At 46.9% G+C, this 12,491-nt stretch overlaps 1 protein-coding gene across 1 annotated transcript in view; it reads right to left on the bottom strand.

The window, feature by feature from the left end:
- The window catches only part of LOC147317572 (zinc finger SWIM domain-containing protein 6-like), a 48,629-nt gene that overhangs the window by 35,126 nt on the left and 1,012 nt on the right, over positions 1–12,491 (bottom strand). The window lies entirely within an intron of this gene.

The raw sequence follows: 12,491 nt of genomic DNA, 5'->3' as shown, positions 1-12,491 counted from the left end.
CCGGGTTGTTGTGCACTGATGCCAATAAGTGAGGGAAGACAGGAACCTTTGATGTCTGTGGCACTTTGCGATTCGCTTTCATCATCCCGCGTCTGTCAGTCAGCAAGAGAAAACGTGACTCCAAAGGAAACTTTTGCTGCTCTCCCACCCCTCCACCCCCACCCAGCAAATCACTCTCCACGCATACATACAAAATTAAAACATAACAACAAAAGCCGACAACAAATGCAACAAGAGAGGAGGGGGGGGGGGGAGAGACTGCTGTGGGCATTAGACAGACAGGAATGGGTTGAATAATAAGCAAAGAACGGCAAGTTTTTCCACAGGAGAGACTATTTTTCTTCCTGCCTGGGCTTCACTGGCCCACTTCCACTCAAAGGGAATGTGTATCCCAGTGTAGCTGCAGGCTGCTCTCTGAACTTTACCCTGTCAGTCCCTACAGTCGCCCTTTCAGAATTGCTCTGTGTCAAGAAGGAAGAAGCGTATTGGCGTGTGTCTTCTGTGGGCAATGTCTGTTCAAAAGAGTGATGATGGAACCTGTGCCTGCACCTAATCACACAAGCCTGCACCCTTCGCTCTGACAGCCTCAGAGGTTAGGGAGGAGGTGGGCGGGGGGAGTGAACAAAGGCTCCCTTTCCCTGGGCAGCGATCAAACTTGAGCCCTCGGCTTGTCTAGAATTGTGACAAGGCCCACTTCCCCTTTCGCTGCTTTTCCCCATCCTCCCCCTACTGCCAATCATGTGTCATATGCCTCACACTCTCGCACGACGCATGCTTTCATGCGCCTGCCGTGTGTGTCTGTGCCGTTGCCTGAGCCAGAGCCCGTCTACACAACTTAAAGACACGCACGGAAACTGGAGTCGAGGAGACGGAGGAGACACGCGACGAGTCTGAGAGCTTCACGGAAAGTGTTAAGCCAGAAACAACCGAATGTACAAGCCGAGTGTGGCTTGGAGTAAAGCGAGCCACATTGAGTTACAGTGACTAACGTTATAGCCAGAGAGAGGAAGATGCCTGGCAATGGATGCTGGGCAAAGGAGCCAGAGAACTGAACTGCAGCCAACCTGGATGAGGCCTCAGTCCAGATATGTTGGGACAGTACCAGGGGCCCAGCTACAGCCTGTCAGAGCAGGGAGGAGGGTGAGCAAATGAAGTAGCAAGAAATACACAATTAAAAAAACAAAACAAAAAAGCCAACACACACACACACACACACACCCACACGAAAAAGAGAAAGCAAAACAGAAGGCTTATAGGCAAAACAGAGAGAAAGAGAGAGAGAGCAAAGGGTTTTGAGGCTTTTCAGCTCCAAAGTGGGATGGAGGGGGATGGTTGGAAGGAACCACTGAGAGTCAGGCAAAACTGGAGCCCAGGTTCAGAGGCAGGGCCAGGGCTGAGCTGGGGCTGCTGAGAGAGGAGCCAGGGCTAGAGGCCAGAGAGAAGAGGGAGAGCTGGAGGAAGGGAAAAGGGGGGCTGAGAATAGGAGGAGGCTATGGCAGAGCTGGAGCTGGGGCCAGAGCCAGAGCCAGAGCCAGGGGCCCCAGCTTTAGATTTAGTCAGCTGTTCCCCTGGCCAGCAGCTGGAAGTACATAGGGAGAGTGAGGGAGGGGAGGTAGCAAGGGAAGACAGCACAGGGACTTCGTTGGAGAATTTTAACTGGGAAAGTGAGAGATGGAGAGGAATTAGAAAGAAAAAAAATGGAGGGAGAGAGAGAGAGAGAGAGAGAGAGAGAGAGAGAGAGAGAGAGAGAGAGAGAGAGAGAGAGAGAGAGAGAGGGGTAAGAGTAGAGAGAAGGGGGTGAGGTGTGGAGGTTTGGAAAGAGGACAGTGGAAAAGCCATTAGATTCCGAGGAGAGAGAAAACAGCACCAAGACCAGACAGACTGACAGAAGGTGGTTAAGGCTCACTGGCTTCGCAACCACTCTTCACTTCCTCCCTTACTGGTCCTCTCGCTCCATCATCCCTTTCTTTCTTTCCTTCCTCCCTCCCTCCATCTATCCGTCCATCCTCCTCCTCTCCTTCCGTCACTGGTGAGCTATTCTCTGGCCACCTCCTTCCCCGACCAGTTGTGCTTCGCCAACAGCTCTGCTATTCATTACGCACGACCTGCAGGCGTGACCCTGAACACACACCGAGATCCCAAACAGGTGCCCCACACACAAAATACACACACGCAGACACACAGCATCGGCAGCGGCAGCAGCAGAGGGATCACACTTAACTGTAGGGGGAAGATATGCAGGGAGTGTGGACAGAAGGGCTGTAGCGGGGAGAGAGAGAAAGCTCAGTGTTGCTGCCAGAAAAGCACTGCAGGAGGAACAACATGGAAAGATGGAAAGAACAACAAAAATATATAGAAAAAACAACAATGTAATTAAAGCTAAGCACACTTTGTTTCCATGAAAGTGGCGAAATGAGATTTGGAGAAGGGTGAGTGAGAGCGAGGGGCAAGGGTTTGCCATGGGGCAAGCAGCCGCTGCTAGCAAAGCACTTTACGGCCTATTATATTCCATTCAGATGGACGAGGCGTCTGGGATAAAAGCATTTAGTCTGTGCGTTACTGAGTGACTCAGCACTTGGAGCCTTCACAGGTGGACCCCCTCATAACTACACAATGCATATCAATGAAGTGGCCCACTCACTGCATATGGATCGCTCACTCCCACGCCTCTGCCTCTCTCTTTTTTGCCCATCCTCCTCCACCACCTACGTCGGCCTTTTCCTCCTCAACCTTTCACACCTCCTTGTGGAAACACTCTACCTCTCTGTTGTTTATTGTCGGATTGAAGTAATTCCACCTGCTCCTCTATATGAAAGACTTAAATCGGGACGGCATCCAATAAAGCAGGAAATAAATGGAGCTGCAGAGTTCAAAATAAATAAATAAATCTGTGCATATTTCTTTTGCTGCACTTTCCCCTAAATTATTAGGAGCAATTTCTGCCATGTATGGAATAGCTGACCCACCTCCTTGCCTGTCTTTTCCCTCTTATTTAGCGCTGATACGGTAGACAGCTACCCCTCCTCCTCCTCCCTCTATCGCTTCCTCTCCATCACTCTCTTGTCTCTCTACAGCTCTACCTCCACCCATCTGCCCTTTCCTCTTAGTTCTACCTCTGCGCCGCTCCATCCCCTGCTCTCCTCCCCTTGGTAGTGGTTAATGGCACAGGGATCCAGCGTGGAATATAGATCAGTGCGAGATGGATGGGGCACCAGGAGCTCCGGCCAGTCCCGTAGGTCCCAGACCAAAGATTAACTAAATATTAGCTGACAGGAAGAGAGAGGCAGGGACACAGCTGCAGCTGCTAGTGCCGCTGCTGGCAGAACAAACGACAGAGACCGTTTTTAACCCCTATTGCTCTTGGGAGAGAGACAAACACATGCGATAAACACACCGAGATGCAAAAATACACACAACGCATGGGGCCAAGTGCACCGCCATGCACGCATACACACATGCTATCAGAAGCACCCTGGGAGAAGAAGTCCACTAATCACATTCTCTCCTCCCCCCCTCCTCGTCTGCCCTGCCAAGGCGGATGGCGAGGGGGGGGGAAAGGAATAAATCTTTATTAGGCAATGTGTCCCTGCTTTATCGATCGCTTCGCTCCTTCCCTCCCCTTCTCTCCTTTCCACCCCCTCTCTTTCGCTCCCCTCCTTTTGTTATTTTAGGCGTGTGTCTGCCATCCAGTTCAATTGAGTCGGGGTGTACATCAGAGAGGACCATTACCTATGTCTCCCTGGGCTGGGCTGTCACTGGCTGTGAGGAGGGTATAGGATGAGGTGATGTAGCCACCCAGGAGGGACAGCTAGCCTGCTAGCAGCAAGCCAGTCTCAGCTAGAATGCAGACAGACAGGTTGGCAGTGACACACAATGGCATACAATCATCCTCAACAATGCCAGGCAATAATGCTAGCGTCAATACTTCACCCACACTATACCCATGCCGTTCAACGAGCAGAGCGTGGGACAGGCATAGACCGGTTTCAGTCAAAATAAGATTATTTCCACATTTCGCTCTGCTTGGGAACCTGCATCCCATTTCATGTTCAGACATGGAAAGTGGGAAGAGGGGAGAGAAGCAGCAAAACCCCCAGCAGAGAACAGAGCAGGCATCATCACAGCAGATTTGATTGAGAAACAGCAGTGAAAAGAGGAACTTCAGTGGAGGCGGGTTGCAAAGCAGCTTGCAGATGCCTGCAGAAGTCACTGTGGGTTGTGTAAAGCATCTTAAACAGCACACCGTGTATGACATTTGCCATTTTGATGTGTAGAAGTTTATCTGCTATTGTGGGCTAGCATTCAGATCAGCCGATCAGTCAGGATTTTTAGTTAGGTTTATGTTTGTGGCCTGGCAGAAGTGTTGTGATCAGGGCAATAAACAAGTGTAATTCATCAGTGTCGACCTAAAAAGGTTCCAGGATGGTCTGCAATGCCTAAAAAAACAACAACATCAGATTGAGGATCATTTAAAAACTTCAGACAAATACACGTCACAGCAAGTAGGCCAAGTCTTGTTTCTCTCATAAATCCTGTAGTAAACAGAGAGCTTGTGAATGTAGAAAGAGCGACTGCCCCTGAGACCTGGACACAGACTGGTAGTTCTAGCAAAGCACAGAGAGGAGGAATTAGAAAGCTTGTTAGCCTTCTTTTGGGACTTTAGACACAGGAAGCTTGATGGAAACATGCTGTATCTAGACAGGAGCCGTGTAAAATACAATATGGGTGTCTTTAGCCTGGCTTGGGAATTGAAACTTGAAAATCAGGAAGTAGAGAAACAGAGACAATGGGAGCTTAGAAGCACAGAGAGGGAGTGCAAGTATGGAGGTATGGTAAGACCAAGAAAACAGGCTGGCAAGAACAAGGAAAACAGGAATGAAATATGAAAAAAAAACTAAGCAAGCAAAAAAACAAAACAAAAAAAAAAAGAGCATAGAAGTGAGAGAAAAGAAAGAAAGAAAAAAACCTCTTTAGAAGGGCAAACTAAATTCCATAGTCATTTGAAAGCCTTCTACTCCTTCCCTCTGAATCTCTCTCATTCTCTTTCTTTGTCTCTCTGTCTCTCATGCCTGGAGAGCCTTTCCAGCTCTATTCAGCCCTGCTCTGCCACAAAGCAATGAATGCATGTCTCACATGCCACACCGCCACGACATCGTTGGACCAGGCACAGCCAGAGGCACCTTGCACTCTCAAAGCCTCCTCCTCTACATAGCTCACACGGCACTTGAGCCTGCCAGGCAAGAAGAGAGAAGGGGATAACCCCCCTCGTCTCAATCTGGCTCAGATTCCCGATTGTTCCACAAAAGGGACAACAAAAGTGGGCATACTCTTTGTCTCCTCCTGGACCGTTCTCTCGGGTGAGAAATTGCTTATTGGGACGTGTAAAGACGCATGCACACATTCAATCAAGCAAGCAGCCTTTTCCTTTGGTCAGGTGCTACTTATTGGAAAACAATAATGCGAGCAGGGGCCTGTCTTTCAAGGAAGGCAGTCAGCCACTGCAGGGACAGTCTGACCAGATTGACCTTTGACTTCGGTAAATCCCTGGAGATCAGATGAAGAGGTCAACACTGGGCCAGCTTAGTGATGGGGGAGGGACCAGTCAATGAGTGAACACCTCTATCAGTATGTATGTGTGCGAGCAACAGGGGTCAGTGGCAGGTAAACCCTCATCCTCTGCTGTTGTTTATTCAAAGGCGCCTAGTCACCGGCACCCCGGCACTGTGAGGTAAATGTGTGTGTGTGTGTGTACATGCAAGAGTGGAAACGAGATAGGGTGGGAATGATGACAGACGGGAATGTCATCCACCCTCTTATCATTAACATGCCTCACCTTTATTCAGCCTGACACACACAGCCATAAACACGCTCAGCGAGCCATTAACACACAAAGTCACACACGTACATTCGCCTATTCACACAAAGTTAAATAGACTGAAAGAATCCTGCCTTTACTTATAAGCTGTGCAGGAATTTGGGCGAGCTGTGTCTCAGAAGTAGCTTTACAAGGCAGATCCACCCGAGTTAAAGTCCAAGTCCAAATCTTTATGGCCTTGACTGCCTTCTTATTAGAAAGCCCTGGGCTGTTCGTTTGATATAGACGAACATGATACAAGAATTATACACTCACTACAAGGGAAAGTTGTTATTATTATTATTATCATTATGCTGTGTATTTGTTTAGGATAGACCAAAGTAATTGTTCTTAATATTGGACCACGGCAGGTAGCTTTCTACTTTCTGAGCAAAGCACACAGTGATTATGTACACACACAGACACACACAAAACCGCAAAACGTTTGGCTTCTGAGGTGACAACAGCTGTTGACCAAACCACATGGAGAAGCTTTGGATTGTGGTAACAGTGAAGACGTGTGCAAAGTCTTTACTACAGATGTACATGCAAGCATGCATGCAAGGCACAAAGACAGGCATCCATCCACAATAAATATATACACATTTAGCTCTCCGCTGCAGTAAGCACAGACTTGGACTGCTTTTGTGCTTATTTCAGCAGCACATTGGTGCAAAGTGGAATTCATTAAAAAGAAAAAAAAGTGAAAGGGAGAATCAGATAGGATAACGCTGAGTGCTGCATTCCCCTGTTGTTATTATTGCCAAATCGAAGTGAGAGGGGTGGCTGGTAATAAAAGTCATTAAATGAAATAGAAAAAACGTCTTTTAATAGGGCCTTGTCATTGTGGATTTAGTACCCTTTCTATCGCCTGCTCCCTGTGCTTCATTCCCTCTGCTGACAGAGAAGAGAGGGGCAGGAGCTGTGTGGAGGAAGGACTGGATTCCTAGACAGAGTCAGCCAGCCGAGGAGCTGTGCTGACGCACACACAGCAGCCACAGTCTGGGACAGGAGACAAGTCAAGCTGGAACAGGGACTGGGGCAGACGTTACAGAGCTCATGCTGGAACTTTATTACTTTAGCTGGTTTATTTTAACAAGCACCAACACACGCTGATCTTAAACGCTGAGCATCTCTGAATATATGCTTCTATTAGTGTGCAGGGTCATTTTGAAAAGAGGTCTTTGGTCTACTTGCGATAGGTCTGGCAGTGTGGCAGATATAGTGAAGCTATGGTTGGAACTGGGAACGTTCATTTAAGAGGGGTAGGGAGGAAACGGCTATGTCTGGGACTGAGAATGAGACAGAGGCTGGCTCCAGTCAGGTAGAAAGACTGGAAACAGGGCACACAGACATTAGTCCGAGCTTGAAATGACAGGACCGTCTACAGGTATAGGCATTGGAAATGGGAGGAGCAGGGGACAGTTAAAGCCAAGTTTAGGAGATGGAACATGGCTGGCTACAGGAAGTTATGGTCTGTGGTGGGAAAAATCTATCTAAAGGCACATCTGGGAACGGGGTTGGTTAGAGTTTGGAGCTAAGGCTGTGACAAGCATTAGGGACCTTCTGGAAAATTCTGACATGATGGGATCGAGGCACAGCTAGCAGAGGAACCAGTGGTCATCTATCACTTAGTGGCTGCAGCATGGCATTGTTTCTTTATAGGGTATATCCTTAAGGAGGCCACCCACATTGCTTTCAAGCGATAGAAAGCGGAAACTGAGATCGAGCTGAAACTTATTATTGCAGAATTAAAGTAATTATCATGCAAACACATTTTGGATTTACTGTGACGCTTACGCAACTTTTGCTTTAGATGGAAAATATTCTGCTCAGCTGGAAACATACAAAAAATAATAATAATTTTCCTGGATGCTTTGCCAATCTAGGCATTATCTCTCATCAAGTAATATTATGAAATAAACAATAGCGAGATCAAAAGATAAACACAAAACACAATCTGTTGTCTCTAACCAAACGACTGCAAAGCCGCATTTGCATGTGCACACACTCGCACACACACACGCGGAGGTACTAAGCTAACGTGTTTCCATTACACGACAGCTGAAAGGTATCCTATCTTCTTTCCATTTGGCCAACATAATGAGACAAGGCCCTGGAATCTCCTTCTCCCAGGCTCAGATACACAAAGCCAGACGGAGAGAGAGAGCGCTCTCTTTAAAGACTCCACTTCTCTTCACATGGACGCAGTTGCTGCCCCTCTCGCTCCCTCTTGGACAGCCAGATGTTTACACTAGCTCTAGGCTCAGGCATGTTTCCATGACGATACAAGCCCAGGGTTAGTCATATGCCTAGGAGTAGACCTGATGCACCGGATCCTGGATCACTGCTCCCTCGTCGCTATCACCTTCAAGCTTGATCTACAGACATCTGATAACCCTGACTTTCACAGAATCCTCTAAAAGAACTTTTGCTTTATAGGAAAGCACAAAACCTTCATGGAGAATAATTTTGAAAAGCCTCTGAATTCTATTGTGACAGCATTTCTTTAAGTCCGGCATCACAATTTCTGCCTCTTTACAGCAGTATGGCCTCCCAGAATATTCGAATAATGCTCAGTCTCTCTCTCTAGCTCTCCCTGTCTTCAGCGGTGGGCATGTGGGCTCATTCTCGACGGGCATTGTAAAAAAGATAAAGGAACTCTCTAACCTAACAGGAAAATAAAACCAGATCCACCCACATGAAAAGAAACAGCCCACACACAAACAAAAAGAATAAGCCCTCACCCAACAAAAACAGCCTTAACGCTCAGCCCGATAGCGTCTCGCAGACGACATGCTCCTGCAAGATTTGCGTTGCGCATCTTAAATTCTGCACCTTTGTGGACAGAATGTTTGAATGCTTGTCGATGTGGGCCCCGAAGAAGCTCTTTTAAAAAGCCTTATGAATCCTTAGCTCAAAAGAAGTGCATAGGGAAAAAAAAAAAAAAGGATGTGGATCCATGAGTCTGTTCTTGCACAAACAAGTTTGTGTTCCTTCAACTTTGTAAAATATTTCTCTTTGGCATTGTCATACCAGCAATAACTTAACAATGTGTGCAAACCTTCATTGTTTTTACCAAGCCTTTTGTTTAAATGCTGTTCTCTGTATGTTGTATTGTCGTCTCATATTGGCCGAATGTTAAATAAAAGTTTTTGTGCAGCATCTCCACTAACACACCCATGGTGCACAATAATGGAGCCACACAGACAATTTAAGCAGAGTCTGTGTTATGATTTTCTCCATGTGACAAATAGGAAGAGGTTTAAAAAAAAACAAACAATCAAAAAACAGGTGAAATAACAACCAGGCGGGTGGTTCGCCTGGTTGTTATTTCACTGTTTCATTGACATCATGACTTATTTTTTATTTTTCTTCTAAAAGAAGGAAGAAAACGGAGAGTTGGTGAGAGCAGATGACGCAGAAACCTAATTAAGATTCTCCAGAGCGTGAACAAATTAACCTGAGTTATGAGCATGCAGAAGCAAAAGACAAGACACACATATATGCAAACATACCCACAGACACACACACACCTAACAGTTTATCTCTGGAATAGGTGGAGTCGGGGAGGATGACATTCACACTTACACCGGCATGACTGCCATGGACACTCAGTGATATTTTTGGCAGGGCCAAGGCAAAATATTACAGGCCATTTAGTCCGATAACACCACCATGGAAAACACAGCAAAATGGTCCACAGGTTATGGCGTATCTACTTTCATTCAAGTTTAATTTAAAGCGCCCTCAAAGTGTCCGCCTCATCACTCAGATTTGGGGCAGTAAGGATGATAAAAATGACATGTAGCTTCATGTGGAAGAAAAAAAAAAAATTAGCCTAACAAGCGGAGCTGGATAAACAGGCTGTCCCGCGTAGACTATGCTAATGACGACGCAGAGAGCGACATATGCCAGGCATCAGTATGTCACTCCTCGGGGACATGGGGGCTTACGGTAACAGGATAGGAAGGTGGTGGTGTGTACGGTGGTGAGTTATGGGGTTTTTCCTTTTTAACTCTTAGTACAAAGCCCTGGAGGCAGACGGGGGGTGGGAGGGTTTAGAAACACAGGGATGAGAGTTCAAGGGAAAGGTACAAGTCTTGAATAAATGACAGCAGCGGAGATGAACTTGACCCATGCTGGAGGACTAAAACAGGAAGGAGGGTAATGAAGTGCAAACATGCTTTGTCATGCCATGTTACAGCCATAGGATTAGAATTCTATAATTAGAGGATGGGGCACAATAACACTAGCCTTCCTTTTCAGGAAGATGAGCCGCTGAGTCTAAATTACACAAGGGGACCAGAGAACAGATGCTGTGATCAGAACAGGCTGGTCTAGAAGTTTTCTATACCGGTAAATGATGCTCAGTTGCCACACGGTACAGTGTGATTGACAAGCTAAAAAAAGATTCAAAATTTGGCACCACTGGTGAGATTTACTGATGTTTCTGTGATCACCTCATGACAATGTAATTTTTTATGACAGACAGCTGCTGTTAGGGGGACTGCTTTCCAAAGCAAGATGCATATTTAATGCTGTTCGTTTGCAGTTTTTCATGTATTATTACACACAGAAGCCTTTAGAGGTTAAGGTTAGGTATGTGGTCCGACACCTGCTCTGTGGCTGACCGGAACATCAGTGAGGAGCGCAAAAATACCAAAGCCGGGTTGTTATAACGCCGCTATAACCGAGGAGCAGTGGACCGCTAAGATAACGCCTGAATTTCGTATATGAAAATTTATCTCAGAGGCTGGCATTGGAACAGATGAGCCCGCATGGGAGAGAGAGCGAGCCATCCATCTCACTCTCTCCCCCTTTTTCCGCACTTCATTCTTTACTTTCATGCATCTCCCTTCTCTTGCAATCACCATTTCAATGCTTCTTTCCTCTTTTGCATTTTCCACCCACATTTTCCCTCTAGGCTTCCCCTCTTTTTCTTGATATCACCCGATCTATTGCTCTTCCCCTTAAGCGCCATCCCCCTATTCATTCTCTCCATAGCACTGATGTATGGAAAGAGATGGAGGGACCCAAAAAAAAGGAAAAAGGCTTGTGATTAATGTCTTTGAGAAAAAGATAAATAATCACAGGAGACTGGGGGCTGGTAGTTGGCCTTAGGGGAGTAAATATGGAGAGTTTTATAGCTGCTCACTTGGGAGAGAGGGAGGTAGAGGACGGGATGGGAGGGGAAGGAGTGGAATACAGCGACAGCAGATCCATTCAAGTATATTAGCTCCCCCCAACCCCCATACACAATAACCTCTGCATCTATTCTACTGCTCTACTGTCTTTCATCATCAACACTGAATCCCATCCCACTGACAGCACACACATTTGCACACAAGAAGCCACACAAAGTCATGCATGCATATACGCTTGTGTGCGCACACATACACGCCCTAACAGCCACCCTGCACTGTTTTCCAGGCCAGACCCACTGTATGTGTTTGATGGGCCAATACATGTGGTGTGTGATGTGGCTGACAGCCTCCTCCCTCCCACGCTGCCCTGCTTTTAAGCCCTCATCCTCCAGTGGCTGCCTGTCCCCTGGAGTAGATTGCATCTTTTATTTATCATTTTCTCTTCCTGGCTTTATCTTCCCAAGCTTTAAAAAAATAAAAAATTCTGGGGTGAAAATTGCAATCAGCATAACATGCCCTCCTCCTGCTGTGTACTCGCCTGTCATTCTCCACTCTCTGTGAGCATGCGGGATGAGACTGACAGCCCATGCAGACTCAGACACACAGACACACACACACACACACACACACACACACACACACACACACACAGAGGGAGAGAGATGCATGTGCAATTTTCCTCTGTGTTTATCAAGCCCACACACACACTCTGACACACTTTTCCATCTCTTTAAAGCAGACAGAAGCACATGCATGGCCACAGTAAATGACCTCGTTACCCTGCCTGTCACTATTTCCCAAAGCACACACACACACTGCTTACATATACCTCGCTGACGCCTCACACTTTTTATTTAACCCTAAGCTGAGTGCTTTGCTTCCTAAAGCCCCAAATGACCGAGCCCATAAATGAGACTAATGCTGGGGAATCTGGTAAACAGGCCAGAGAGAGGGAGGGAGAGCTGCCTTCCTGTCTGCCTACTCCATGGCTACTATTGTGCACTGCACATTCTCTGAGCCCACAAGAGCTGAAGCCATCTCCACACAGATTCTTTGGAGGGATAGTAAGCCAAGAAGTGAGAGAGGAAGAGGGAACAAGGAGAGGGAAGAGAGAGAGAGAGATAGGGAGGGAGGGAGGAGAAAGAAGATCATGCATAAAATCTTGTTTGCAGAATGCATTAAGATTCAGATGAACTGGGGAGGGTAATGGGATTAGAATCCTGAACCGTTTCCAAGGGTGGGGAGTCGGATTGACAGCTGAGTCTATTGCACTGACGATTGCAGTGAAATATTGTGGCTCTGGCAAAGGCAGCCAGCCAGCCAGCCAGCCAGGGGGTTGCTGAGCCTATAGCACCTCTAATTACCCCGAGCTTTACCAAAAATAATGCCGCCAAGGGGAAAAAACATATTTGTCATTACCCCGTGCATATAGCTTGGGCTTTAAGTGAATATTGGAAAGGCAGAAAGAAAGACTTCAGTCCGTCTCACAA

The sequence above is a fragment of the Aulonocara sp. 'chitande type north' Nkhata Bay genome, linkage group LG12 (assembly GCF_057382095.1).
Source record: "Aulonocara sp. 'chitande type north' Nkhata Bay isolate Kocher_YH1m ecotype deep benthic linkage group LG12, A_spYH_male_GT1.1, whole genome shotgun sequence".
In the NCBI taxonomy this organism is placed as follows: domain Eukaryota; kingdom Metazoa; phylum Chordata; class Actinopteri; order Cichliformes; family Cichlidae; genus Aulonocara; species Aulonocara sp. 'chitande type north' Nkhata Bay.
Note: the sequence above shows the minus strand (reverse complement) of the source record. Positions and strands in the feature narration are given on the sequence as shown.